Genomic DNA, 25,326 nt, shown 5'->3' with positions numbered 1-25,326 from the left:
AAACATGTGCCTTGTTGCCTTAGGACTGTGTTGTAATCTGTAGTATTCCAGTGCTAGGAAAAACATTTTATTCGATGGAATACACGATTTCAGTCTTCTCCTTCAATTACGGTAACCTCCTTTCACGTTTCAACAGTGCAACTTATCGTTCTGCTGCTGTTGCTGCGTGGCAGAGATGGGTCTCTTGTCCTGCGGAGTTCCATTTGGGTAGTTATGCTTCCAAAAGTACGATAGTTTTGGTTGTGGCCTGGCGTCTTGTTTTTTTCCTAACGATTTGCCTTGTCGTTGTTATCCAGGTGTGCTTGTGACTTAGCAGGTGGGGCCATCGAGTAGTGTTGACACGCTGCACTGTTCGTCCCGGTTGCGGATATGTCCATTCGTTGAGTGGACGGTCTTCTTGTAGAAGATCCGAGCAGTCTGTCGAAACCTGTCTTTGATGGCAGGTATATTTGAGACCTCAGCCCTTGTGAGGCAAACTGAGAATCTACTTGATCGTGAAGTAGCTGCTCCGGTCTCGTAAACTGAGATACGGCCGGGAGGGCGGTGTGCTGACCACCTGCCCCTCCGTATCCGCGTTCAGTGACGCCTGTGGGCTGACGGCCGGTAACGTTGGGTCTTCTTGGCCTGTTTGGAAGAAGTTTAGTTTTAGATTATATTTGAGACTTGTGTGAGGCTGCCGTTGGAAATACCCGTAGCAGATGTAAGACCAACCGCATAGACTGGATCTGAAGTCGTTGCAGGCGCCGAGTGTGAGTCTCCGCTGCCTTCCCCAGACCGCTGCGGCCTATTCGAAGATGGGTCTGATGAGGGTGAGGTAAATCGCCACACCTAGCTGTGGAGGTAGTGTCGTCGATGGATTCAGGAAGGGGTACAGTTGGGTCAGTCGACCCCTGGCTTCTCGGACGACTTCGTCAACATGCTGTCCCCACGTTAGCTGTACTGCGGTGCACTATTTATAGGCACTACGTATTGCCATTAAGCGCCATCTGTTAGCAGCTTATTGAATTATTTCGAAACTTCTGTATAACTAAAAAAAAATGGTTCAAATGGCTCTGAGCACTATGGGACTTAACATCTGTGGTCATCAGTCCCCTAGAACTTAGACCTACTTAAGCCTAAGGACATCACACACTTCCATGCCCGAGGCAGGATTCGAACCTGCAACCGTAGCGGTCACGCGGTTCCAGACTGAAGCGCCTAGAACCGCACGGCCACACCGGCCGGCTTCTGTTTAACTTCTGTATAAAATCCTTACAGCTTCCACATTAGTTGCACGAGTCTACCGAGCTTAGTTTTCGAGATGTTTAATTCTAAAACACGGACCCCTTCACTGGACACCCTGTATATATCACTGATAGTTCCATGTGCAATTTTATTCCCTGTTGCATTGGTACGAATATTCTCCTCCCTGTACCTCATGGTAGACGTTTTGTTTTTGACTCATGTAGTTTGATGCGGCCCGCCAAGAATACCTCACCTGCGCCAACCTGTTTACCTCACAAAGATACGTTACTAACCTGCTCCCATATTTTAAGGCCATAAAGCACGCTTGCAAATCATCAATCCCAGAAATCGATGCCGCGCGAAAATTTCAGACAGTTATGACTGTCTGAAAGTACAACTTTTAAACACGTGCGCGCACCGGTTGCCTTTTTTTCATTTTTTTATATAATTGTTGGCCTTTGGCATGAACCATTTAGCCAGAGACGTAAGTAACTACACGTTCGCCCGCGCGGTTAGCCGTGCGGTCTGACGCACGGCTTTCTGGAGTGGAAGGAGCGCCTGGTTCCCGGCACGAATCCGCCCGGCGGACTTGTGTCGAGGTCCGGTGAGCCGGCCAGTCTGTGGATGGTTTTTAGGCGGTTTTCCATCTGCCTCGGCGAATGCGGGCTGGTTCCCCTTATTCCGCCTCCGTTACACTATGTCGCCGATTGCTGCGCAAACAAGTTCTCCACGTACACGTACACCACCGTTGTTCTACCACGCAAACATAGAGGTTACACTCGTCTGGTGTGAGACGTTCCCCAGGGGGTCCACCGGGAGCCGAACCGCACAGTAACCCTGGGTTCGGTGTGGGGCGGTGGAGGGGTGAAGTGGACTTCGGTAGTCGTCGTGGGGTTGCGGACCACTGCGGCTGTGGCGGGACAGTGCCTCTCCGTCGTTTCTAGGCCCCCGGTTATCATACAAACAATACAACGACAGGTTTGGTATACAATATCAAGCATACAGGATACACATTAGAAATGGTGCAGTCTGTACATTCACGCACTCGACTCAGTCCACATATCACAACTTCTTACGCTAGAGGCTTTGAGTCTGACGTATAACTGGGTATCCGTGGGCAACACGTACATAGTCCGTTGCGGTCACCTGTCGAAACAGGTCCGTCACAGATACAGGTTGAGGAATTCCTGCTCTGATCGAGGCCTTAAGAAGCGTTGTCTGACACAGCGTGAACATCCTAGTATCATGTGGTCGAGCGCCGGCTGCTTCTCACTCGCTTCGCGCTGCTGCGGCCCCTTAAGGCCGGCGCGCAGTGTATTGTACAGTGAAGTAAGAGGTAGGTGTAAAACTGTTTTGACATACGAAGCACGCTTTTTGTTGATTGTGCCGCAGACCGCGTAGCTAAGCTGTATCCGCGCGGCTCCCTGCGTCCGAGGTTCGAGTCCTCCCTCGGGCACGGGTTAAGTTAGCGTTAAGTTAGCTTATGTAGTGCGTAAGCTTAGGGACCGATGACCTCAGCAGTTTGGTCCCATAAGACCTTACCACAGATTTCCAAATTTCTAACGTGCAGCTGGTGCCAGAAATCTTTTTGCTTCGAACATTTACGTGCTGCGACTCCCGCGTGTAGCGTAAGGGAATGAAACGACTGAGTCTTTCATTAAAGAAGTAGCGTAGCGCTGTTTATTAACATCGCTGTTTGCGCTGTTTTGTTACGATTTTAAAGCTGGCACTGTTAAAGCGAAGTACGGGAGGTATTCAACAAACAATGCAGCACACATTTTTTTCAGGCCGATTTCGGTTGAAAAAATGTGGAATTGGTAGTCGGACGTCGTGGAATATTCCCGCTTCAGCTCCTATAGTTTACCGATAGAGGTGGCACAATGGTTAGCACACTGGACTCGCATTCGGGAGGACGAGGTTCAAACCCGTGTCTGGTCGTTCTGATTTAGATTTTCCGTGGTTTCCTTAAAATCGCTTCAGGTAAATGCCGGGATGGTTAACTTGGCAAGGGCGCGGTCGACTTCCTTCCCTAGTCCGTTGGGCCCCACGGCCTCCGGTTTGGTCCCCTCCCCCAACTCACGAAGTTGCGATATATGGCGCCTCACTACACGCAGCCTTCAAAATTGTGTCTGTAACGGACGGGTCTGTCATTGAGTTTCTTTTAGCGGAAAACCAGAGCATCGTAGGCGGTTACAGAATGTCTATAGAGACCCGATAGCGAATAAAAGCAAGGTGAATCGTTGGGCGAGGCGTTGTCACGATCGCAACTCGGTCGCGCAGACCTGTCGGATCCGCATGCCGGCCGGCCGCACACAGATGTGACTCGTGCTACGAAATTGAAGAAACGAATTCAGCACGTTCGTCGCCACCAAACTTCTCCTTCTCCACGACATCGCAGGGCACACAGGTCCGTGCAACCGAGAACAGCTCACAAAACATCAGTCGAATGTTTTTGCTCACCCACTCTACAATCCAGATTTCGCACCTTCCGACTTGCGTCTGTTTGGCCCAATAAAGGACGAACTCCACGGGAAGCAGTACGTGCAGATTGGGAGGTTGTTGATGCAGCGAGACGTTGGCTCAGACGTCGACCAGTGTAGTGGTACGATGCGGCCACAGAGGCCCTCCTAGTAGGGCCGTCGATTTAAACAGAGATTATGTCGAAAAATGGAGTTTTGTAGCCAAAACTGTGGGGAATAATATCATGTATAGTAATCCTGAATAAAACAAATCCACTTTCACAAAAAAAGTGTTACATCGTATACTGAACGCTCCTTGTACATTTGCAGGAGATGCCCCAATTCTTCGCTGTGCTTAACATCATTATAGTTGTTGTTGTTGTTGTCTTCTGTCCTGAGACTGGTTTCATGCAGGTCTCCATGCTACTCTATCCTGTGCAAGTTTCTTCATCTCCCAGTACCTACTGCAACCTACATCCCTCTGAATCTGCTTAGTGTATTCATCTCTTGGTCTCCCTCTACGATTTTTACCCTCCACGCTGCCCTCCAATGCTAAATTTTTCATCCCTTGATGCCTCAGAACATGTCCTACCAACCGATCCCTTCTTTTTGTCTAGGTGTGCCACAAACTCCTCTTCTCCCCAAATCTATTCAATACTTCATCATTAGTTATCTACCCATCTAATCTTCAGCATTCTTCTGTAGCACCACATTTAGAAAGCTTCTATTCTCTTCTTGTCCAAACTATTTACCGTCCACGTTTCACTTCCATACATGGCTACACACCATACAAATACTTTCAGAAACGACGTCCTGACACTTAAATCAATACTCGATGTTAACAAATTTCTCTTCTTCAGAAACGCTTTCCTTGCCATTGCCAGTCTACATTTTATATCCTCTCTACTTCGACCATCATCAGTTATTTTGCTTCCCAAATAGCAAAACTCCTTTACTACTTTCAGTGTCCCATTTCCTAATCTAATTCCCTCAGCATCACCCCACTCAATATGAGTACATTCCATTATCCTCGTTTTGCTTTTGTTGATGTTCATCTTATATCCTCCTTTCAAGACACTATCCATTCCGTTCAACTGCTCTTCCAAGTCCTTTGCTGTCTCTGACAGAATTACAATGTCATAGGCGAACCTCAAAGTTTTTATTTCTTCTCCATGGATTTTAATACCTACTCCGAATTTTTCTTTTGTTTCCTTTACTGCTTGCTCAATATACAGATTGAATAACATCAGGGAGAGGCTACAACCCTGTCTCACTCCCTTCCCAACCACTGCTTCCCTTTCATGTCCCTCGACTCTTATAACTGCCATATGGTTTCTGTACAAATTGTAAATAGCCTTTCGCTCCCTGTGTTTTACCTCTGCCACCTTCAGAATTTGAAAGAGAGTATTCCAGTCAACATTGTCAAAAGCTTTCGCTAAGTCTACAAATGCTAGAAACGTAGGTTTGCCTTTTCTTAATCTTTCTTCTAAGGTAAGTCGTAAGTTCAGTATTGCCTCACGTGTTCCAGTATTTCTACGGAATCCAAACTGATCTTACCCGAGGTCGGCTTCTACCAGTTTTTCCATTCGTCTGTAAAGAATTCGTGTTAGTATTTTGCAGCTGTGACTTATTAAATTTATAGTTCGGTAATTTTCACATCTGTCAACACCTGCTTTCTTTGGGATTGGAATTTTTATATTCTTCTTGAAGTCTGAAGGTATTTTGCCTGTCTCATACATGTTGCTCACCAGATGGTAGAGTTTTGTCAGGACTGGCTCTCCCAAGGTCGTCAGTAGTTCTAAGGGAATGTTGTCTACTCCCGGGGCCTTGTTTCGACTGAGGTCTTTCAGTGCTCTATCAAACTCTTCACGCATTATAGTATAAATCGAAAATCCTTGACTTTTTTCACATTAATTCTGCAGTTGCTTAGGGCTAATAATTTTGATTTTGAAACGTATACGAGGTGTGGTTATAAAATAACGGGACTAACGCTGTAACACATTTTACACCAGGTACATACATATTTAGTTACTGTCACCCTCAATATACTGCCCTCCTCTATCCCTACAATGCCCCTTGCAAATTTCTCGATTGATGGAAACAGTGCTCCACGTTTTCCTCTGTGAGCTCCCTGATGACCAGTGCCCGTTTTCCTTTCACTGCTTCATCGGACCAAAACCTTGTTCCTCTTCATGCAGATTTGACCTCGGGCAATAGAGAAAAGCCAGGCGAATCACGTGAATGGTCTAACATTGGAAAGCTGTACGTCACTAGAAACCTCTTAACAGACAATGCAATATGAGCCGAAGCGTTGTTTTTGATGTAGAACCCAGGTCTTGTTCTTCCATAATTCGGACCGTTTCTTTATTATTTTCTCACGGAGTTCATCACGGTCCCAAAGGTAGCAATGTTCATTAATACACTGAAGCGCCAAAGAAACTGGTATAGGCATGCGTATTTTAAATGATGACTAACTGACAACCTCAGCTGCTGACAGGTGTTGTTGTTATACCTCGATGTGGACAGCTGAAAATGTGTGCCCCGACCGGGACTCGAACCCGGGACCTCCTGCTTACATGGCAGACGCTCTATCCATCTGAGCCACCGAGGACACAGATGAATAGCGCGACTGCAGGGACTTATCCCTTGCACGCTTCCCGTGAGACTCACATTCCCAACTGTCCACAATTCTACATATGTATTGTACCTTATATATGTAGAATTGTGGACAGTTGGGAATGTGAGTCTCACGGGAAGCGTGCAAGGGATAAGTCCCTGCAGTCGCGCTATTCATCTGTGTCCTCGGTGGCTCAGATGGATAGAGCGTCTGCCATGTAAGCAGGAGGTCCCGGGTTCGAGTCCCGGTCGGGGCACACATTTTCAGCTGTCCACATCGAGGTATAACAACAACACCTGTCAGCAGCTGAGGTTGTCAGTTAGTCATCATTTATTTCAGGGAAAAGCTGCACGGTCATCAACAATAACTGTTCTTTCGAGAACAAGTTACTGTCTTTGTATATATAGTTAAAGGCTACCCAGCCATTGACCTTTGTCTGTGCGAATGCGCACAGGTTGCCCAAACTCTTACGGGAATCGCCAGCGCGTGCGCGAGTAATGAGTGGGTGGGCAAATGTCTATAAGGTACAATACATATGTAGAATTGTGGACAGTTGGGAATGTGAGTCTCACGGGAAGCGTGCAAGGGATAAGTCCCTGCAGTCGCGCTATTCATCTGTGTCCTCGGTGGCTCAGATGGATAGAGCGTCTGCCATGTAAGCAGGAGGTCCCGGGTTCGAGTCCCGGTCGGGGCACACATTTTCAGCTGTCCACATCGAGGTATAACAACAACACCTGTCAGCAGCTGAGGTTGTCAGTTAGTCATCATTTATTTCAGGGAAAACCTGCACGGTCATCAACAATAACTGTTCTTTCGAGAACAAGTTACTGTCTTTGTATATATGCGTATTTTAATACAGAGATATTCAAACAGGCAGAATAAGGCGCTACGGTCGGCAATACATACACTCCTGGAAATGGAAAAAAGAACACATTGACACCGGTGTGTCAGACCCACCATACTTGCTCCGGACACTGCGAGAAGGCTGTACAAGCAATGATCACACGCACGGCACAGCGGACACACCAGGAACCGCGGTGTTGGCCGTCGAATGGCGCTAGCTGCGCAGCATTTGTGCACCGCCGCCGTCAGTGTCAGCCAGTTTGCCGTGGCATAGGGAGCTCCATCGCAGTCTTTAACACTGGTAGCATGCCGCGACAGCGTGGACGTGACCGTATGTGCAGTTGACGGACTTTGAGCGAGGGCGTATAGTGGGCATGCGGGAGGCCGGGTGGACGTACCGCCGAATTGTTCAACACGTGGGGCGTGAGGTCTCCACAGTACATCGATGTTGTCGCCAGTGGTCGGCGGAAGGTGCACGTGCCCGTCGACCTGGGACCGGACCGCAGCGACGCACGGATGCACGCCAAGACCGTAGGATCCTACGCAGTGCCGTAGGGGACCGCACCGCCACTTCCCAGCAAATTAGGGACACTGTTGCTCCTGGGGTATCGGCGAGGACCATTCGCAACCGTCTCCATGAAGCTGGGCTACGGTCCCGCACACCGTTAGGCCGTCTTCCGTTCACGCCCCAACATCGTGCAGCCCGCCTCCAGTGGTGTCGCGACAGGCGTGAATGGAGGGACGAATGGAGACGTGTCGTCTTCAGCGATGAGAGTCGCTTCTGCCTTGGTGCCAATGATGGTCGTATGCGTGTTTGGCGCCGTGCAGGTGAGCGCCACAATCAGGACTGCATACGACCGAGGCACACAGGGCCAACACCCGGCATCATGGTGTGGGGAGCGATCTCCTACACTGGCCGTACACCACTGGTGATCGTCGAGGGGACACTGAATAGTGCACGGTACATCCAAACCGTCATCGAACCCATCGTTCTACCATTCCTAGACCGGCAAGGAAACTTGCTGTTCCAACAGGACAATGCACGTCCGCATGTATCCCGTGCCACCCAACGTGCTCTAGAAGGTGTACGTCAACTACCCTGTCCAGCAAGGTCTCCGGATCTGTCCCCCATTGAGCATGTTTGGGACTGGATGAAGCGTCGTCTCACGCGGTCTGCACGTCCAGCACGAACGCTGGTCCAACTGAGGCGCCAGGTGGAAATGGCATGGCAAGCCGTTCCACAGGACTACATCCAGCATCTCTACGATCGTCTCCATGGGAGAATAGCAGCCTGCATTGCTGCGAAAGGTGGATATACACTGTACTAGTGCCGACATTGTGCATGCTCTGTTGCCTGTGTCTATGTGCCTATGGTTCTGTCAGTGTGATCATGTGATGTATCTGACCCCAGGAATGTGTCAATAAAGTTTCCCCTTCCTGGGACAATGAATTCACGGTGTTCTTATTTCAATTTCCAGGAGTGTATATAAGACAAGTGCCTGGCGCAGTTGCTAGAATGGTTACTGCTGCTACAATGGCACATTACCAACATTTAAGTGAGTTTGTACGTGGTGTTATAGTCGGTGAACGAGCGATGCGACACAGCATCTCCGAGGTAGCGAAGATGTGGAGATTTTCCAGTACGACCATTTGACGAGTGTGCCGTGAATATCAGGAATTCGGATGAAATATCCGACATCGTTGTGGCCGAAAGAAGAACCTGCAAGAACAGTACCAAAGACGACTGAAGAGAATCGTTCAACGTGACATAAGTGCAACCCTTCCGCAAATTGCTGCAGGTTTCAATGTTAGGCCATCAATAAATGCCAGTGTGGGAACTATTCAACGAAAAATCGTCGATATGGGCTTTCGAAGCCGAAGCCCCACTCGTGTACGCCCGATGACTGTAGGACACAAAGCTTTACGCTTCACATGAGCCCGTCATCACCGACATTGGAATGTTGATGACTGGAAACATGTTGCCTTGTCGGACGAGTCTCCTTTGAAACTGTATCGAGCGGATGGACGCGTGGGGAATGGAGAAAACCTCAAGAATCCATGGACCCTGCATGTAGCATGGAGCCGTTCAAGCTGGTGGAGGCTCTGTAATGGTGTGGGGCATGTGTTGCTGGAGTGATACGTGGCCCCTGATACGTTTAGATACGACTCTGACAGGTAACTCGTACGTAAGCATATCGTCTGATCACTTGCAAATTCATGTCCAGTGTGCAATTCCAGCAGGACAATGCAGTACCCCACACGTCCAGAATAGCTACTGAGTGGCTCCAGGTACACATTTCTGAATTTAAACACTTCCGCTGGCCACGAAACTCCCCACACATGAACATTATTGAGCATATCTGGGATGCCCTGCAACGTGCTGTTCAGAAGAGATCTCCACTCCCTCATATTCTTACGGATTTATGGAAAGCCCTGCAGGATTCATGGCGTCAATTCCCTCCAGCACCACTTCAGACGTTAGTCGAGTCCATGCCACTTCATTAAGCGGCACTTCTGTGGGCTCGCAGGGGCTCTACACGATGTTAGGCAGGTGTAGCAGTCAGTTTCTTTGGCACTTCAGTGTGTTTCAGGAGATGGACAGAGAAAGGAAAGACAAGGAGGTGGACAGAAAGAGGGGAGACGAGCAGATGTTCAGAGAATCGAAAGAGACGAACAGGGAGAGAGTGGAGAAGACATACAGACAGAGGTGTGAGGAGGAGATTGACAAAGAGAGGGAGGTGGGGGAGATGGAATTAGACAGGGCAAAGGAGATGTACAGAGGGTGAAAGAGATCGACAGAGGGGTTGAAGGAGGAGATGGTCAGAGGGAGAGAGGCAAGGATGAGATGCACTAACAGAAAACTGGAATAAATACACATCTGGGCAACCACGGTACTGAACTAGTGGCAGATAAATAAGAGGTGAACAGCAGCTGTACAGTAAAACAGAAAAGGCAGCACCTGTTTTCAAAGAAGTAGCTTTCTTACTAATTTACTCGATAAAAAAATGAAAGGAAATGACGGTACGGCATCGTCGGACGGGAGGTCCCATTCGGGTCCGGCCACCGAGTGCGAGTCTTATTTCGGTCGGCGTCACATTGGGCAACTTGCGGCCTGTGATGAGGATGAAATGATGATGATCACAACACGACACCCAGTCCACAAGCTTAGGAAATCGCCAACCTGGCCGGGAATCAAACCCGAGGCCAGTGCACGGGAAGCAAGCACGTTGCCACCCAGCTAAGCAGGCGGACATTTACTTTTTTAAAGCTGGTGTAACTATTCAAATGGTTCAAATGGCTCTGAACACTATGGGACTTAACATCTGTGGTCATCAGTCCCCAAGAACTTAGAACTACTTAAACCTAACTAACCTAAGGACATCACACACATCCGTGCCCGAGGCAGGATTTCAACCTGCGATTCCAGACTGAAGCGCCTAGAACTGCACAGCCACACTGGCCGGCTGTAAGTATTAATAGGATTAAGGAGTATAGGTTAGTTTACTGTTAAAAATATAGTACAGAGTTAAGTTACAGCAATGTCTTTGTCTCACGTTAATGTATAGTGTCACTCGTTCCATGTCCCCGGAGGTTCTGCGGAACACTTTGAATGAATTAATTAATCGGGGGAGGGGGAAAGGCAGTGTGCTTATCTGCATTCCCCTCCCTCGCTTTCCCCAGAAGAAAATGATCTTGACAAATCAGACTTGCATTCTGCCCTCACCGCACAGACAGACATTAGTATCAGTTTGAAGAAACTGGAACATGTAATGGATACTGACTATTAACAATGGTAAGCAAGAATTGTCACGAAACCTTACAACTAATGTGAGTTGCCCCTCCCTGTCCGCCCCCCCTCCCAATAGAGCAGACCCTGAGCACGCTCTTGTCAGCAGATCTATTTTCACAATCATAGCACTTAGACACGTAGTGATAATGCTGAATGAACACTTCTATTTTATATCATCTAAATTATGACATTGTCAAAGTTGTAAGAGCTAGTTGCTATCATAGTTTTGAATCAGCTGTGTGATACAGGTACTGGTGGCGTTTTCTAACCAACGCTTTAACAAAAGTTTGTCATACTGAGACTCGAGCCCGAATTTCTCACATACTCCGAGCGGCTGCCTCGACAGCCTCAGTTTTCCGTGCGTGCTTCCGGGACTGCTGCGAATCTCCATATGCCAAAGTATCTACACCCCCGTTGCTCGCAGCTTACCTGGATTTCTGAAACGAGGTTAATGGAACAGACGTGATCGACAACAGCATTATTGTCATTGTGCCCATCCAAACCTCCATATACCACACTGACTATGCCCCCATTGCATGCCAGCCTACTTCGATTTCTGCAACAGGACTAATGAGACAAACATAAGGAATGATGGTATTATTGTTGTTTTCCCTGACTATGCTGAAATACTTTGTATTATAATGTTCCTTCAGAAATGCATGGATGTCTAAAGGAACAGATACTGGTAATGAGCTTCAGCTGTAGTAATATTAATCCTGCTACAGGAAACCAGGTAACCTGCAAGTAATGGGGAGTGGACACTGTGGTATATGGAGGTTTATATCACTCACAGAAGCCTACACACACAGCTGAGAAGGTCGAGACAACTACTTGCGAAAAGCAGGAAATCCGGGTTCGAGTCTCGGTACGGCACCAACTGTCGTATGTCACCGACAGATATCATTTCCATTCCTAATCCAGCAGATGTCAAAATATTCACAATTGCAATAAACTTTCATTACATTACTACAGCTGCAGATCATCACCAATATCACACATTGTAATAATAAAAATGTTTTTAACAGATGTATTATTTGGTACTGCAGTTTCTTATAAGTTACATTAAAGCAATGTAAACAAATTATTATTATTTTAAAACATCTTTATTATTGTTACTTATTATTATTATTATTATTCACATATAGGCCACTAGAGGACAGTGTGAAGTGTGCACCTGATGTGAGATTTTCTCAGGTGCCATGCTTCTTTCAGCTTCTCACTATGCACTGTCTTTCTTTTTTCCAATCAAATCATTCCTATGCATTTTAAAATGTCTACAGATGGCTAAATAAATAAATAAATTTCTTAGCCTCTTGGTTCACTTTCCACTTCAGTATTTCGTGGCAGAAAAGACTTCAGTACTTTGTAGCAAAATGTTTGTGTGTCCTGTATATCAGAGTTTGTTATCCCAGCATCCTCTTAGTTTTTCTGATTTCAGTTATCAACTTCATGTTCTTGATGTTTTCTGTGAACTCCGTTTAGTTTGTTGAGTGGCTGGCATTCTCTTCATATCCCCACAAAATTTCAATCAGCACTTCTTCATGGTGACCATATAAATGTGAATTCTTCATTTATGTGTGTTATCGAATAATGGTTGAGGTAGGATTCACTATGTTTTCTGGCACCTCCTATACTAAAACCAAGAAATACATTGCGATCAATATCCAGCATTAAACTGCAGGTTCTTCAATAACTGACTTTCCAGGACAGTTCATAGGTCAGGAAAGATATAATACTTCCAGTAGTATCAAAACCAGTAAAGCAAATTGGTGTCCAAACACCACTTAGTATGCATAATGAAAATTTCACTCTACAGCAGAGTGTGTGTGCCGATATGAAACTTCATGGCAGATTAAAACTGTGTGCCAGACCGGGACTCGAACTTGGGGCCTTTGCCTTTCACGGGCAAGTGCTCTACCATCTGAGCTACCCAAGCCAAACTCACAGCTGTACTCACAGCTTCAATTCTGCCACTACCTCATCTCCTACCTTCCAAACTTCACAGAAGCTCTTCTGCAAACCTCCTGGAAGAAATGATATTGCAGAGACATGGCTTAGTCACAGCCTGGGGGATATTTCCAGAATGAGAATTTTACTCTGCAGTGGAGTGTGTGCTGATATGAAACTTCCTGGCAGATTAAAACTGTGTGTCAGACCGAGACTCGAACTCAAGACCTTTGCCTTTCGCGGGCATGTGGGTGAGGTCCGGGAGTTCGAGTTCAGTCTGGCACACAGTTTTAATCTACCAGGAAGTTTCACCCATTAGTATGGTTTCTAATGAAGAGATTAACACCAACTACAGTCAGGCTATATGGTACATTCTTTGACAAACTATTTAGAAATCAGTATTTGTGTACATTGTTATATCATTCTTGAACATATTTCCTTGTAAGTGCATTCTCACTTACAAAGTAACTTCCTTGTCTATTTAAATGGCTAGTCTTATCACAATAATGGGATTAAAATATTAAAAACAAAATTTTAAGAAATGAAGACAGGCTGCCTCTCTGCTATGGATAAGACAAAGTAGACACACAGGTACAAAGATCTGACACCAACTTTCCAACCTTCATTCTTTTTTATACTTAATTTCAAAAACTAGTGATTATCCAATCTTTATGCTGAAGATTAGATGGGTAGATCAAATAACTAATGAGGAAGTATTGAATAGGATTGGGGAGAAGAGAAGTTTGTGGCACAACTTGACCAAAAGAAGGGATCGGTTGATAGGACATGTTCTGAGGCATCAAAGGATCACCAATTTAGTAGTGGAGGGCACCGTGGAGGGTAAAAATCGTAGAGGGAGACCAAGAGATGAATACACTAAGCAGATTCAGAAGGATGTAGGCTGCAGTAGGTACTGGAAGATGAACAAGCTTGCACAGGATAGAGTAGCATGGAGAGCTGCATCAAACCAGTCTCAGGACTGAAGACCACAACAACAACAACATGTGTGTATATACATTACATATATTTCATCTGTAAGTAAGTGACACTCTGTTTCCATTTATTCTACACAAATGATGAAGTACTTCTTTTACCATTACATCTCACACGATCCTACACTTTTTTCTGTCAATGTCATACAATCTGCTTTTGTAAGGAAGTAGATAGTTTACAGCGATGAAATATCCAGTATGGAATACAATATATGTTTTATATCCAGTTGACTTGTGATTCATAAGAGATTATGCATAACCTTAGCCCTTTATGGTAGGACAGTAAAATAGCTCCCTCGTATTTGTGAAAAAGATTTAAGTAGAACCTGTAAAACCTAAATTGGAATCACCAAATAAAGATTTTTGAAATCTTACACCTGCCAAATATGAATTTAGTGTTGTAAAGACATGATAACTGGACCATCACACTCCAAAAATGAGGACTATCACACTGATCCAACAACGGTAGACGCAGATACAGCATTAACTCTAGTACTGGAGCCATCACATTGTAAAAAGCAGGAAGATCACAATTTGCAACAGAAAAAAACCAACTGGTGCAACATTAAATGTAACAACTAAACCATCATACACAATACCGCCAAAAGAATATGAAATACATCAAAGTATGAAAAAGCAACAACTGGCAACTCCAAATGTTGCAAAAGAACAAAGGAAACACAGTGGACCCCACAGAGAGTACAAGCAGTTCCCCACTGCTTATCAAAAGATTTTTTACACCACAGCCAATGAAAGAGAAGAGGAACAAGATAAATAATAATGAACACAGTGTGCTCACATGCCAGTCTCCAATTAAAACAGATTTTCAACAACTCAGAAGTCATCAAAAGGAAAATAACATTAAAGTCTTGCTGCAAACCTTCAATACATAGGCTACAAAAAATTAAAAGTAGAGGTTTTCCTGAATGAAACATAACCAGATGTATTGTGCCTTAGTAAGCATGGGAAATATGAAACAGAATTTCGTATTCTAATAACATTTCTATGAAGGATAAAAACAGCCAAACAACTGCACAAATTTTATTTCATTGACCTTGTCTTGATTATCAACTAAGGGTATTTTCATCAGAATAACCTTTAAAAACCATACTGTTGTTATCCTCTTGATTTAAAATTTTTTTATAGGTAATTGTAATTTGTTGTGATGAAGATACCTTTAGTTGGTATTGAAACCAGGCCAATGCAATAAAATTTGTGCAGTCAGTTTGTGGTTTTCTCCCTTTGTTAAAACAGTTGTTAAATGTCAGCCATCAGAGACTATGATCTGATTAATTATTTCTGTAGGTCATAACATAAAGGTGAGGTGTTGCTAGTCCTCAAGACACTGAATACTGTAAAAGTATAAACCTTGCAGCATGTACTGAAAAATATTCAGAAATTACTCACACAGTGAGTGAAGAACTAAGAATTTTCTTTGTATACAGGTCTCTAAGAGGTAATATTGCAACAGTTCTTTAAAGAACTTGCAAAATTAACACTGAAGTTTAAAATGAATGACATAGTGTGTGGAGACTACAACATAGATATGCGTAAAGAATCAAAATTAAAACAAGAATTAAAAGAAACATCATTATACTGTAATATTAAAATAATAATAAACAAACCTACAAGACCAATGGATCAGTCAGACCTTAATTGACGACATTATCACAAATATTAAACATAGTGAATTTGAAGCAAAAGTTCTGCAAACAGCAATGCCTGAACATCTTGGTGTAATGTTTTGTATCTACAAAAATAGGAGCTCAAAAACAGAAATAAAGCAAAACAAGAGTGAAGTCAGGATTATAAATCTACAAAACATGAACGCTTTTAAAATAAGACTGAGAAAAGAAGACCGACCCGAAACAGTGCAAGCTCAAAGCACAAATGAGAAGTATGATGCACTTCTTAACACACTAATGCATCATTTTTGTACAGTCTTCCCAAAAATGATCTTTCACAAAAAGAAATAATTGAACTCTACACTAGAGTGAAGCAAGTCAGAACATGTGCCACATAAACACTATGAGGAGAACAACAGGCAATCAGTGACAGAGGATAACCCAGTTCAATAAACAGATCCATTGCACATTCAAATTACAATAGTAAAACAGCTTACACATAAAGAACACAGAAAGCTGCAGTCAAAAGAGTGTAAATAGTAGACATTTCATTAAGTCAATGAGAATTGAGAACAATATAGTTAGAGATGCAACAAAAATTGCTAATATACATGACTACAATTTTATAGATGCTGTGCAAAGTTTGAAGGGGAAAAGAAATCATCAGGGATCAAAGCATCCTAGACCACATGGGTGGGTTCCCACTCAATGTTCCTAGAACCAGTAACAAAAACAGAAGTCATAAAAATAATGCAGAAAACATCAGAAAGTCTGCATGAGATCATGAAATATCAATTTTTCTAATAAAGCTTGTGACTAAAGAAATAATTAACCTCTTCTGGGTGTAGCAAACCGCTCATTGAGAGGAGAATTTCCAGAAAAATTAAATGTAAGTAAAGTAGTATCGTTATATAAGAAAAACGACACAGATGACCTGAATAACTACAAACCAGAACTGTCAATCTCTGGTTTTTCAAAAATACTAGAGATAATCATGTATAGTAGAATGACCAAATTCCTAAAGAAACAAAGAATTTTAATTCCATCACAAAATGGTTTTCTAAAAGGGAAATCTACAGACCACTATCTCATGCATAACAGGATCTGTTATAGTTGCATTACGCAAAAGGAACTTTGTATCTAAGGTATCTCAATCTGTCTAAAGTTTTTGACATAGTCACACATACAACACTAACTATAAAACTTACCTATGGCATATGAGGACATGCAGTACAATGGATAAAATCATATGTCAGTAAACTAAGCAGTATGTGAGACAGAATTTGGATGCAGATCAGGAATGGTATGCCTCAAGGATCTGTGCTCGGCCCACTTCTATTCAACCTATTTATACACTGTGGTAACAAAAGTCATGGGATTGCAATATGCACATATGGAGATGGTGGTACTATGATGTACACAATGTACTCTGGTGATTCATGTGATAAGGTTTCTGATGTCATTATCACCACATAATGGGAATTAACAGACTTTGAACATGGAATGGTAGCTGAAGCTAGACAATCCATTTCAGAAATAGTTTGGGAAAACAATATTCTGAGATCCACATCGTCAAGAGCATGCTGAGAATACCAAATTTCAGGTATTACTTCTCACCACAGCCAACGCAGTCGTTGACGGCCTTCACTTCATGACCGAGAGCAGCGGTGTTTGTGTAGAGTTGTCAGTGCTAACATACAAGTAACATTGTATGAAATAACCACAGAAAACAATTTTTGTATGAAAAAGCATCCATTAAGTCAGTGCAGTGAAATTTGATGTTACTGAGCTATGACAGCAGACAACCAACATGAGTGCGTTTGCTAACAGCACAACTTTGACTGCAGCACCTCTTCTGGACTTGTGATCATATTGGTTGGATCCTAGATGACAGTGGCTTGGTTAGATGACCTACAATTTCAAGTGGTAAGAACTGATGCTAGGCCATTTGCAGCTATTCATAGACTTCCAAGTTCCCACAAAAGGATGGAATTTTTATGGATGACAATGCACCCTGTCACCAGACAACATTTGTTCACAATAGGTCTGAAGGACGTTCTAGACAATTCAAGTGAATGATTTGGCCACCCGGATTGCCTGACATAAGTCCCATTGAAGATAAATCGGACATAACTGAGAAGTCAGTTTGTGCACAGAATCCTGCAGCGGCAACACTTTCGCAATTATGGACGGTTATAGAGGCATCGTGGCTCAATATTCTGCATGGGATTCCCAGCAACTTACAAGAGTCCATGTCACATCAAGTTGCTTGCACTAAGCCTGGCAAAAGGAGGTGTGACATGATGTTAGGAAGTATCCCATGACTTTTGTCACTTCAGCACAGACAATTTCAAAGTCAGCAAGAAGGATGAAAAAATACTGTTGCTGCTGACATGACATTAGCAAATGTAGAAAAAACTTTGATGCACTGGAAAGAAGTGTGTTTACATTGTCAGCACAGTAGAGTGGGTCACATAAAAGACTTAATTATAAATCTAAAAATGACAATGTTCATGATGTTCATGAATAGAGAAAAGGAAGATCACTTATATACATTCATAGAGGAAACAAGATTGGAAAAAGTTAACTCTATATAATTTTTGGGAATTACAGTTGAAAATAAGCTCCAATCGAGACAACATATAGACAATGTCTGATGTAAATTAAGCAAAGTAATAATTATTGTGAAACAGCTTGCACATCATGCTAACAAAAAACTTCTGTGTACAGTGTACCACACTCCATTTGAACCGTATTTACAGTACGGAATTATTGTTTGGGGAAATCTATCAGCAATAATACAAAAAAGACTTTTGTATTGAAAAAAAGCCCATTAGGACTCATGTAGAACTTTCTTACATAGTCAAAAAATATTGACTCTTCCATCTATATCCATATACAGAAAAATGACTTCATTAATCAAAGGCAATACATTGGGCCGACTAGAAAAAAATGCAGATGTTCATTCCTATGAGACAAGAAATACAGGCTAGCTAAGAAGAATACCACACAGACTGAAAGCTGCTAATAAAGGTCCTAGGTACTCAGATATACAACTGGTAAAGCATCTTCCTAAGAGTCTACACTTTCTAAGAGCCTACAGGACAGTATGAGTGAAAGGACATTCCAGAAATTACTAAAAGATTAATTAATGCAAAAATAATTTTATGTTGTAGAGGAGTATACGTGTAAAGAATGAGAAATGCTGTTATTACTTGTATGTACATATTGTAATCACTTGAATATATTGTAGTATGTAGTATGTAAATAACTTAAAGACCTAAATATCAATTGAGAGAAAAATGCATGTAACATCACTATCATTGTTCCTGATTTGATGTTTTATGTTGTAATATGTAGGCTAAATATGTTAAGATATTAAGTTAAGTTGATTTGTCCTACATTAAATCCACATTCTGCACATGATGTAATCAGATGGGACCAAATAAAACCAACCAATCCACAGTAGCACCTCACTTCATCCTTCCTTCAGATAATAATACTCCCCAGCAGAAAAATATCTATGAAATCACAGTGTCAACCTTGCGTGTTACCACACAACTTCAAGTAATTATTTTTATTCAGCATCTGCCCCTAATTAGCTTTCTTGTGACAGTCTCGACTGACGGCATATGCCTGGAGTCAAAACTCATTGCACAGGGATCCGTGTCCTATATATTGCCATTTAGAGTATGCCCTTTCACTTGTTAAAAAAAAATTAAGATTGTTCCTAACACATCACCTAAGTCTTCCCAATAAATAAGAAATTAATTTACACTCACAATTGCAAGTCTGCATACAATGTTTTCAAATAAACAGCTTTTCTATGGTACTGATTCAAATCCACCTCAAATCAAAGTAATAGTTTTATCTTTCACAGTATCAAGAAAAACGTTGTTTTTGACAAGGCAATGGTGAGACGAGGACAAAAATCTACTTGTAAGTAGCCATAAAACAGCACCAGTTCCCACCCTGTTAAAAGCCTACATAATACTGGCTTTAAAATCATCTCCTTGAAGGAAAAACACCTGAGTACACTATATTTTTCTCTTCCCTAAGAGTTAGAGGGAATGGGGTTTGACCATACCCCCTCGCCCCTAGGTATGATGTTCGGTTTGTGGGGCACTCAACTGCGCAGTCGTGAGCACCCGTACACATTCCCAATCTGTACACAGTCCAATCTAGCCACTTCCACAAACGATGATGGAAGGATGAGGACAACAAAAACACCCAGTCCCCAGGCAGAGAAAATCCCCATCGAACGCGGGACCCTGCAATCCAGAGATAGTAACTAGACCACAAACTGCGGATGCTCCCGAGTACGGGTGCCCTCGGTGCTATCTCTATATCTCTCTTGTAACAGTTAATCTAAGCTTAGAATTGAAGAAAGTAATAAACAAGTATAAATGAAAATCGGAGACAGTACATTTAAAGTGGTAGCATTCAATATATTTTTGTTTCTGTCCATGAAATCACATTTAGAATTCTGTTTCCTGCATTTTTTACCATAACCTATCCCACCACGAAAAACAGTCGGACATTGGACTAGCGCACAGGAGAATAAGAGTTCGAATCCCCACACAGCCGTCCTGATTTAGGTTTCTGTGGTTTTCATAAGTTGCTAAAAGCAAAAGCTGCAATGCTAACTTTAAAAACGGTTGTGACCAATAACCTATCTGCTGACCACACCAGTAACAGGTCGGGGCTGGCGGGCTGACAGGTGAGTGCATGCCTGGGAACTGAAAGGTCACGGGATCAAATCTACATCGGACCACGAATTTTTCATTCCGTGTTACACTGTAGATCCTCCTTCCCCAGTTGGACAAACGGGGTAGCTCAGGAACGTGTAAGTCGCCAAAGTGGCGTCCTATAGAAAGACTCGCAACAGGCCATTGAGCCCCAAGAAATTATAATTATTATCAGTGATAGGGTGTTAGACCCTAATTTTCCTTCTACTTCGAAACTCACCGACGGACTGCTGACGACTGACATTATTTTCCTTTGCTGCGCTATTAATTGCTATCACAGCTGCCTCCAAATCGAGTGCTGCAGGTGGAAGATATCCTGTCAGTAAACATTGAATTCGGGAACCTCTGAGAGCAAATGAATATAAACAATGGACATGGATGCAAAACATTCATTCACCTTTTAGTGTCAGTAATTTAACCAAAAAAGCCTTCCAAGGACACAGTACAGAATCACGTTTGATTCCATGGGATTCAACGTGCCCCATGACCGTGATGTAATCCATACAGCAAGGGGGTCAGCATCAGTTGTAACATCATGCCTGAGTCAGATTGGAATATACGTTGTTATAATTATGCTCAGTCTACGTGACTACTTATAATGCACTTATGACAGCTGCACTGTCGGTTGAAATCTAGATCTGCAAAGCAGTAAAAGGATAGGTAACATTATGACCAATATTGACCTTCTTTCTGCCCTATAATACAGAGTGACACAAAGTTTCATATTACCACTAATTACTGCTTGCCTCCCGTATTCTTTGCGAAAGAGGTTCCCAGACTGTAGTATGCGTACCACTGGTGGTACACAGAGACTCAGGTAGTTTCATACAAGTAAACAAAACTTTCATTGACATGGCTAGCCACAGTTCAGGGGAAGATGCCTTCAAAAGAAAACTCTGTGTTCTTTCTGGATGAAAATAAAAGTGGATTACTCTTCTCTTTCCAAACGAGGAATCCTGCTTTTCGTGCCACGTGTTACTACTTACATACGTGAAAGTGGCTTTTCTGTGTTATCGTACATTAAAAATAAACACAGAAAGAGACTTAATGTTGAAGAAGACTTGAGAGTTGAGCTGAGCTCAGTCGAGCCAGACATTGAAGCTCTGGTTACAGATAAACAGCAACATGCTTCCAACAGAAACACGTACGTCTTGTTTCGTTGGAACATAAATCTGATAACTGACTGATTACTGATTTTGAAGTCTGATTTATCATCAAAGCTTGATTTGATTCTGAAGTTTTTTGCTTCCTGGACTCTAATTTATTATACTCCACGTTGCACAACTGGCTTATATTATTAGTGATGTAAAAGTTAAATAAATATTTTAAATGTCATTTCTTTCTTCACTCTTATTGATTATTTGTATCAGGATCAGCTTATTTCATTTTGTGTTATTTGTTACAGGTAAGTACCACATGTGAAGATGAACGACTCTATAAAATAGTGCTCCCATTGAACCTTATTACTTGTGTGCATCTCATTTCTACCAACATAGTAGTTAATAGGTATGAAACAAAAGCTGTATGTAGGTTGTCAGTAATGAGCAAGATGGTCGAAGTTATCCCCCTCCCCCATACTGTTCCCCACTCCTACAACAGTTGCCGCTCAGCACCCCTTGCGAATACCTCTAGGTTCATTGCCCCTACAACAGCTGCTGCTCACAATCCCTTTAAAAGTAAACAAACTATGGTGCAACATTCAAATTTCTAAAACTATCAAGTGGGACTCGTCACAAAACATCTGCTTTATGATACTGTTCATATTTCTACATCTATAGCTACCATTATATTTTGCAAGCTACACTGCGTGGGGTAGAGGAACATCACTATGATATGGGACAGAGGACATCACTATGATATGGGGCAGAAGAACATCACTATGATATGGGGCAGAGGAACATCGTGTACCATTATCAGTACATTCACCCTCCACCTCCACCCCTTCGTGCTTCATCTGTGATTTATGCAAAGGAAGAATCACTATATGGATAAAGTCTCTGTATATGACAAAATTTCTCTGATTTGAGAGTCTTGTCTCTGATATTTTATTTCACATAGGAGTTCCTTCAAGGCAGACATTTGTTTGTTACTAACTGCTTGTCATGAATACATTTATTTATTTATTCATCCTTTGACCACATTACTCAAAAATATAGACTGTTGTTACATACATTACAGATATAACATATACATTTATAAAACACGTACAGACTTGGATCAGATTAGGCAAGGATGTGGCAGGAAGTTGGTCATTTCCTTTTGCATAAAATCATCCCAGCATTAACCTTAGTAACTTTTGAAAACTGTGGAATACTCGAGTCAGAGTAGCTGGACATGGGTTTGAACCAGCGCATCCTGAACAATGAGACAAATTAAAAAGAGTAAGTACACTGATAATTAATTCAAAAGTAATCACCTGTGAGACAGGATCACCAAATGGTCAATACCTGAATAGGAAAGTTTTTGCGGCTGCCTACAGAACCACGATAGTAGCCAGGTGTGTGCTTCTCTGTCCAAAGCAAATTGATGGCTACAAATGTCTTTCTTCAAGGCTCCAGAAATATGGAAACTGCATGGGGAGAGATCGGGACTGGTGAATGTGTAAGGGCCTCCCAGTGAAAGTTCTGCAATGTAGTCAAAACAAACTAGGCGACATGTGTTTTTGAATGGCCCCACGAATGAGGACTGGATTTCTATTCTCAAAAAAATGAATGACTAATAGAACATTTTATCCACTGTTTAAAGGGACTTGGTGATTATGTTGTGTATCTGTGTTGCACTGAGGTGTAGTGCAGAATTCTGTAAAAGTTACTTTGCATGCCATAATGATGTGTACAGAAATGTCCAGAAAGAAGACCACGATTCAGTCCAGAAATTGTGGAATTACATAAGAAGCAACATTCTATACAAATGAGAATAGGTCTAGGTTGGCTACAGGAAGAGAAGCTGTCACAGAAAGTATATCACAGCTGGGGCACTAAACTAAATTTCGTTGTGGTGGCAAAAATTTGATGTGTAACGGAGCTCGTACACATATACTGCATCCACACACAGAACGAGATCTCTAAAATGCAACTATAACCAAACACATATAAAAATTTGTCAGTGAACTGCTGATGACACAGATCTGAAAAATACATTACATTACAAGCAACAGCCAGCTTCATTTGGCAAATGTGATGTAGGACTGGAGGATCTGAGGTTATCTTCAAATTAATTTCATTTTTTACTTCCTTCACATGTTTCCTTGTGTGTTTGGTTTGACCTAATTGATTCATTAATTCACGCATAGTGTTTGATCGATCCCATTATGAAGGAGAGAGTCTAAAATTCTGTGGGAAGAATCAAGTCATACTTTAACAGGCAGAAGCTACCATTGCTGTCTGCTTCTGTAAAGTATATCAACAAATTATGGCTAGCATCATGATGTATAAATATGCTATTGTCTGTGCAACAATGTCACCTGCCGTCACGTGTCAGTGTGGTCGTGGTAAGCACTGCTCCCCTCCCCGTCCCCATACTGTCCCAATGCAAGACAATGGGGCACATGCAATGCTGCTGCTAAGCAGTGCGTAAGGAGTGCCTTGGACAGGACCACACATATGTGTATTGTGTAGCTATACATTTTACAACATGTACATAATGCAACATATTTAATACTTTTTTATCATTGTTTATGTTCCCTGAGGCAAAAAAAAAAAAAAAAAATAGTTCCATTCTCTACTTCACATTTCATCTTTGTTTCTAAAGTAACTTAAGCTTGAATCTCCATACCAAATTTCACCAAAATCGGTTCAGTGATTTAGTCATGAAAATGTAACAGAGAAAGATGCTTTTACACTTATAATATTGTACTATAGTACAGAAGTATTGATTAAACAAGAGGACTGTATAAACATTGAATTCAATACATTGAATTGTGTTATGCAGAACATATCGTAGTTTCATAAATATGATAAAGTTCAGTAGTCAAAGAGTAAATAGTTTTTTTCTGAAAACAAATATTTTTCCCTAATTGGCATAATATTCTTCAAATAAATAAATATTTTGTACTAGGCAGTTTCTAAAGTAGCGTAAGTTCTCCCTCAGTGTTCAAGCTATCTGCATACCAAATTTTGTCAAAATCATTTCAGCAGTTTAGCCACGCAAAGGTACCAGACAAACACACTTTGTCTGAATGATGGGACCATTTTAACTACCGTAGGCTATCAGTTACTTTTTTTTTTTTTAATGTCCCATGCATAGAAACTAAATTGCTGGCCAGCTTTGGCCTGAGGCTAGTTTCAAATTTCTGCAATATAGTACCAAAAGTACAGTAAATAGGGAAGACATATTAGTGAACAACATTATGCTTGCATATTACAATTGTTGTTTAAATTACTTACGAGTACATCATACTGGTGTTGTTTGTGTCACATTGAAAAATATTAGTTTTGTGTTATGTGGATAGAAGCAAATGGATAGAAGAATGTTATAAACATAGTCTTGCACATACCACTCCTACCAATTTATAACATTCAGCATAAGTATATGTGGGAACATGTCTGTCGTCACATAATGAAAAAAAAATTAAATGTGGTACACACATCACCAGTACCATGTAAGTAATGTAAACACAAAACAACAAACTTCATTCTGAACCCTAGACTAGCATCTTGATCTTCCTTTACTGTATTTACCCTCTGCAGCTCCCTTTAGCACCATGATGGAAGTTATTCCCCAATGTCTGCCCCTTCTTCTTGTCAGTGTTTTCCACATATCCTTTTCCTCACTGGTTTTGCAGAGAAACTCCTCATTTCTTATCTTATCAGTCCTAATTTTCAACTTCTCTCTGTAGCACCGCATCTCAAATGCTTCTATTATCTTCTGTTTCAGTTTTTCCACAGTCCATTTTTCACTACCTTTAAATTGCAATGCTTTGCTCCAAACATACTTTCTCAGAAATTTCTTCCTCAAATTAAGGACAGTATTTGATACTAGTAGACTTCTCTTGGACAGGAATGCCCTTTCTGCCAGAATCAGTCTGCTTTTTATGTCCTTCTCACTGTGTCCATCATGGGTTACTTTGTTGCCTAGGTAGT

The 25,326-nt window shown here is 42.2% G+C and overlaps 3 non-coding genes across 3 annotated transcripts; 2 read left to right on the top strand and 1 right to left on the bottom strand.

Moving 5' to 3' along the window:
- Positions 1-6,220: 6,220 nt before the first annotated feature.
- Positions 6,221-6,294, bottom strand: Trnat-ugu (transfer RNA threonine (anticodon UGU)). Its single transcript has one exon. It is a non-coding gene; the product is annotated as a tRNA-Thr (tRNA).
- A 188-nt stretch (positions 6,295-6,482) lies between these two features.
- Positions 6,483-6,556, top strand: Trnat-ugu (transfer RNA threonine (anticodon UGU)). Its single transcript has one exon. It is a non-coding gene; the product is annotated as a tRNA-Thr (tRNA).
- Positions 6,557-6,920: 364 nt separating this feature from the next.
- On the top strand, positions 6,921-6,994 carry Trnat-ugu (transfer RNA threonine (anticodon UGU)). Its single transcript has one exon. It is a non-coding gene; the product is annotated as a tRNA-Thr (tRNA).
- Positions 6,995-25,326: the final 18,332 nt, after the last annotated feature.

Source organism: Schistocerca nitens, chromosome 10 (genome assembly GCF_023898315.1).
Source record: "Schistocerca nitens isolate TAMUIC-IGC-003100 chromosome 10, iqSchNite1.1, whole genome shotgun sequence".
Classification (NCBI taxonomy): domain Eukaryota; kingdom Metazoa; phylum Arthropoda; class Insecta; order Orthoptera; family Acrididae; genus Schistocerca; species Schistocerca nitens.
Note: the sequence above shows the minus strand (reverse complement) of the source record. Positions and strands in the feature narration are given on the sequence as shown.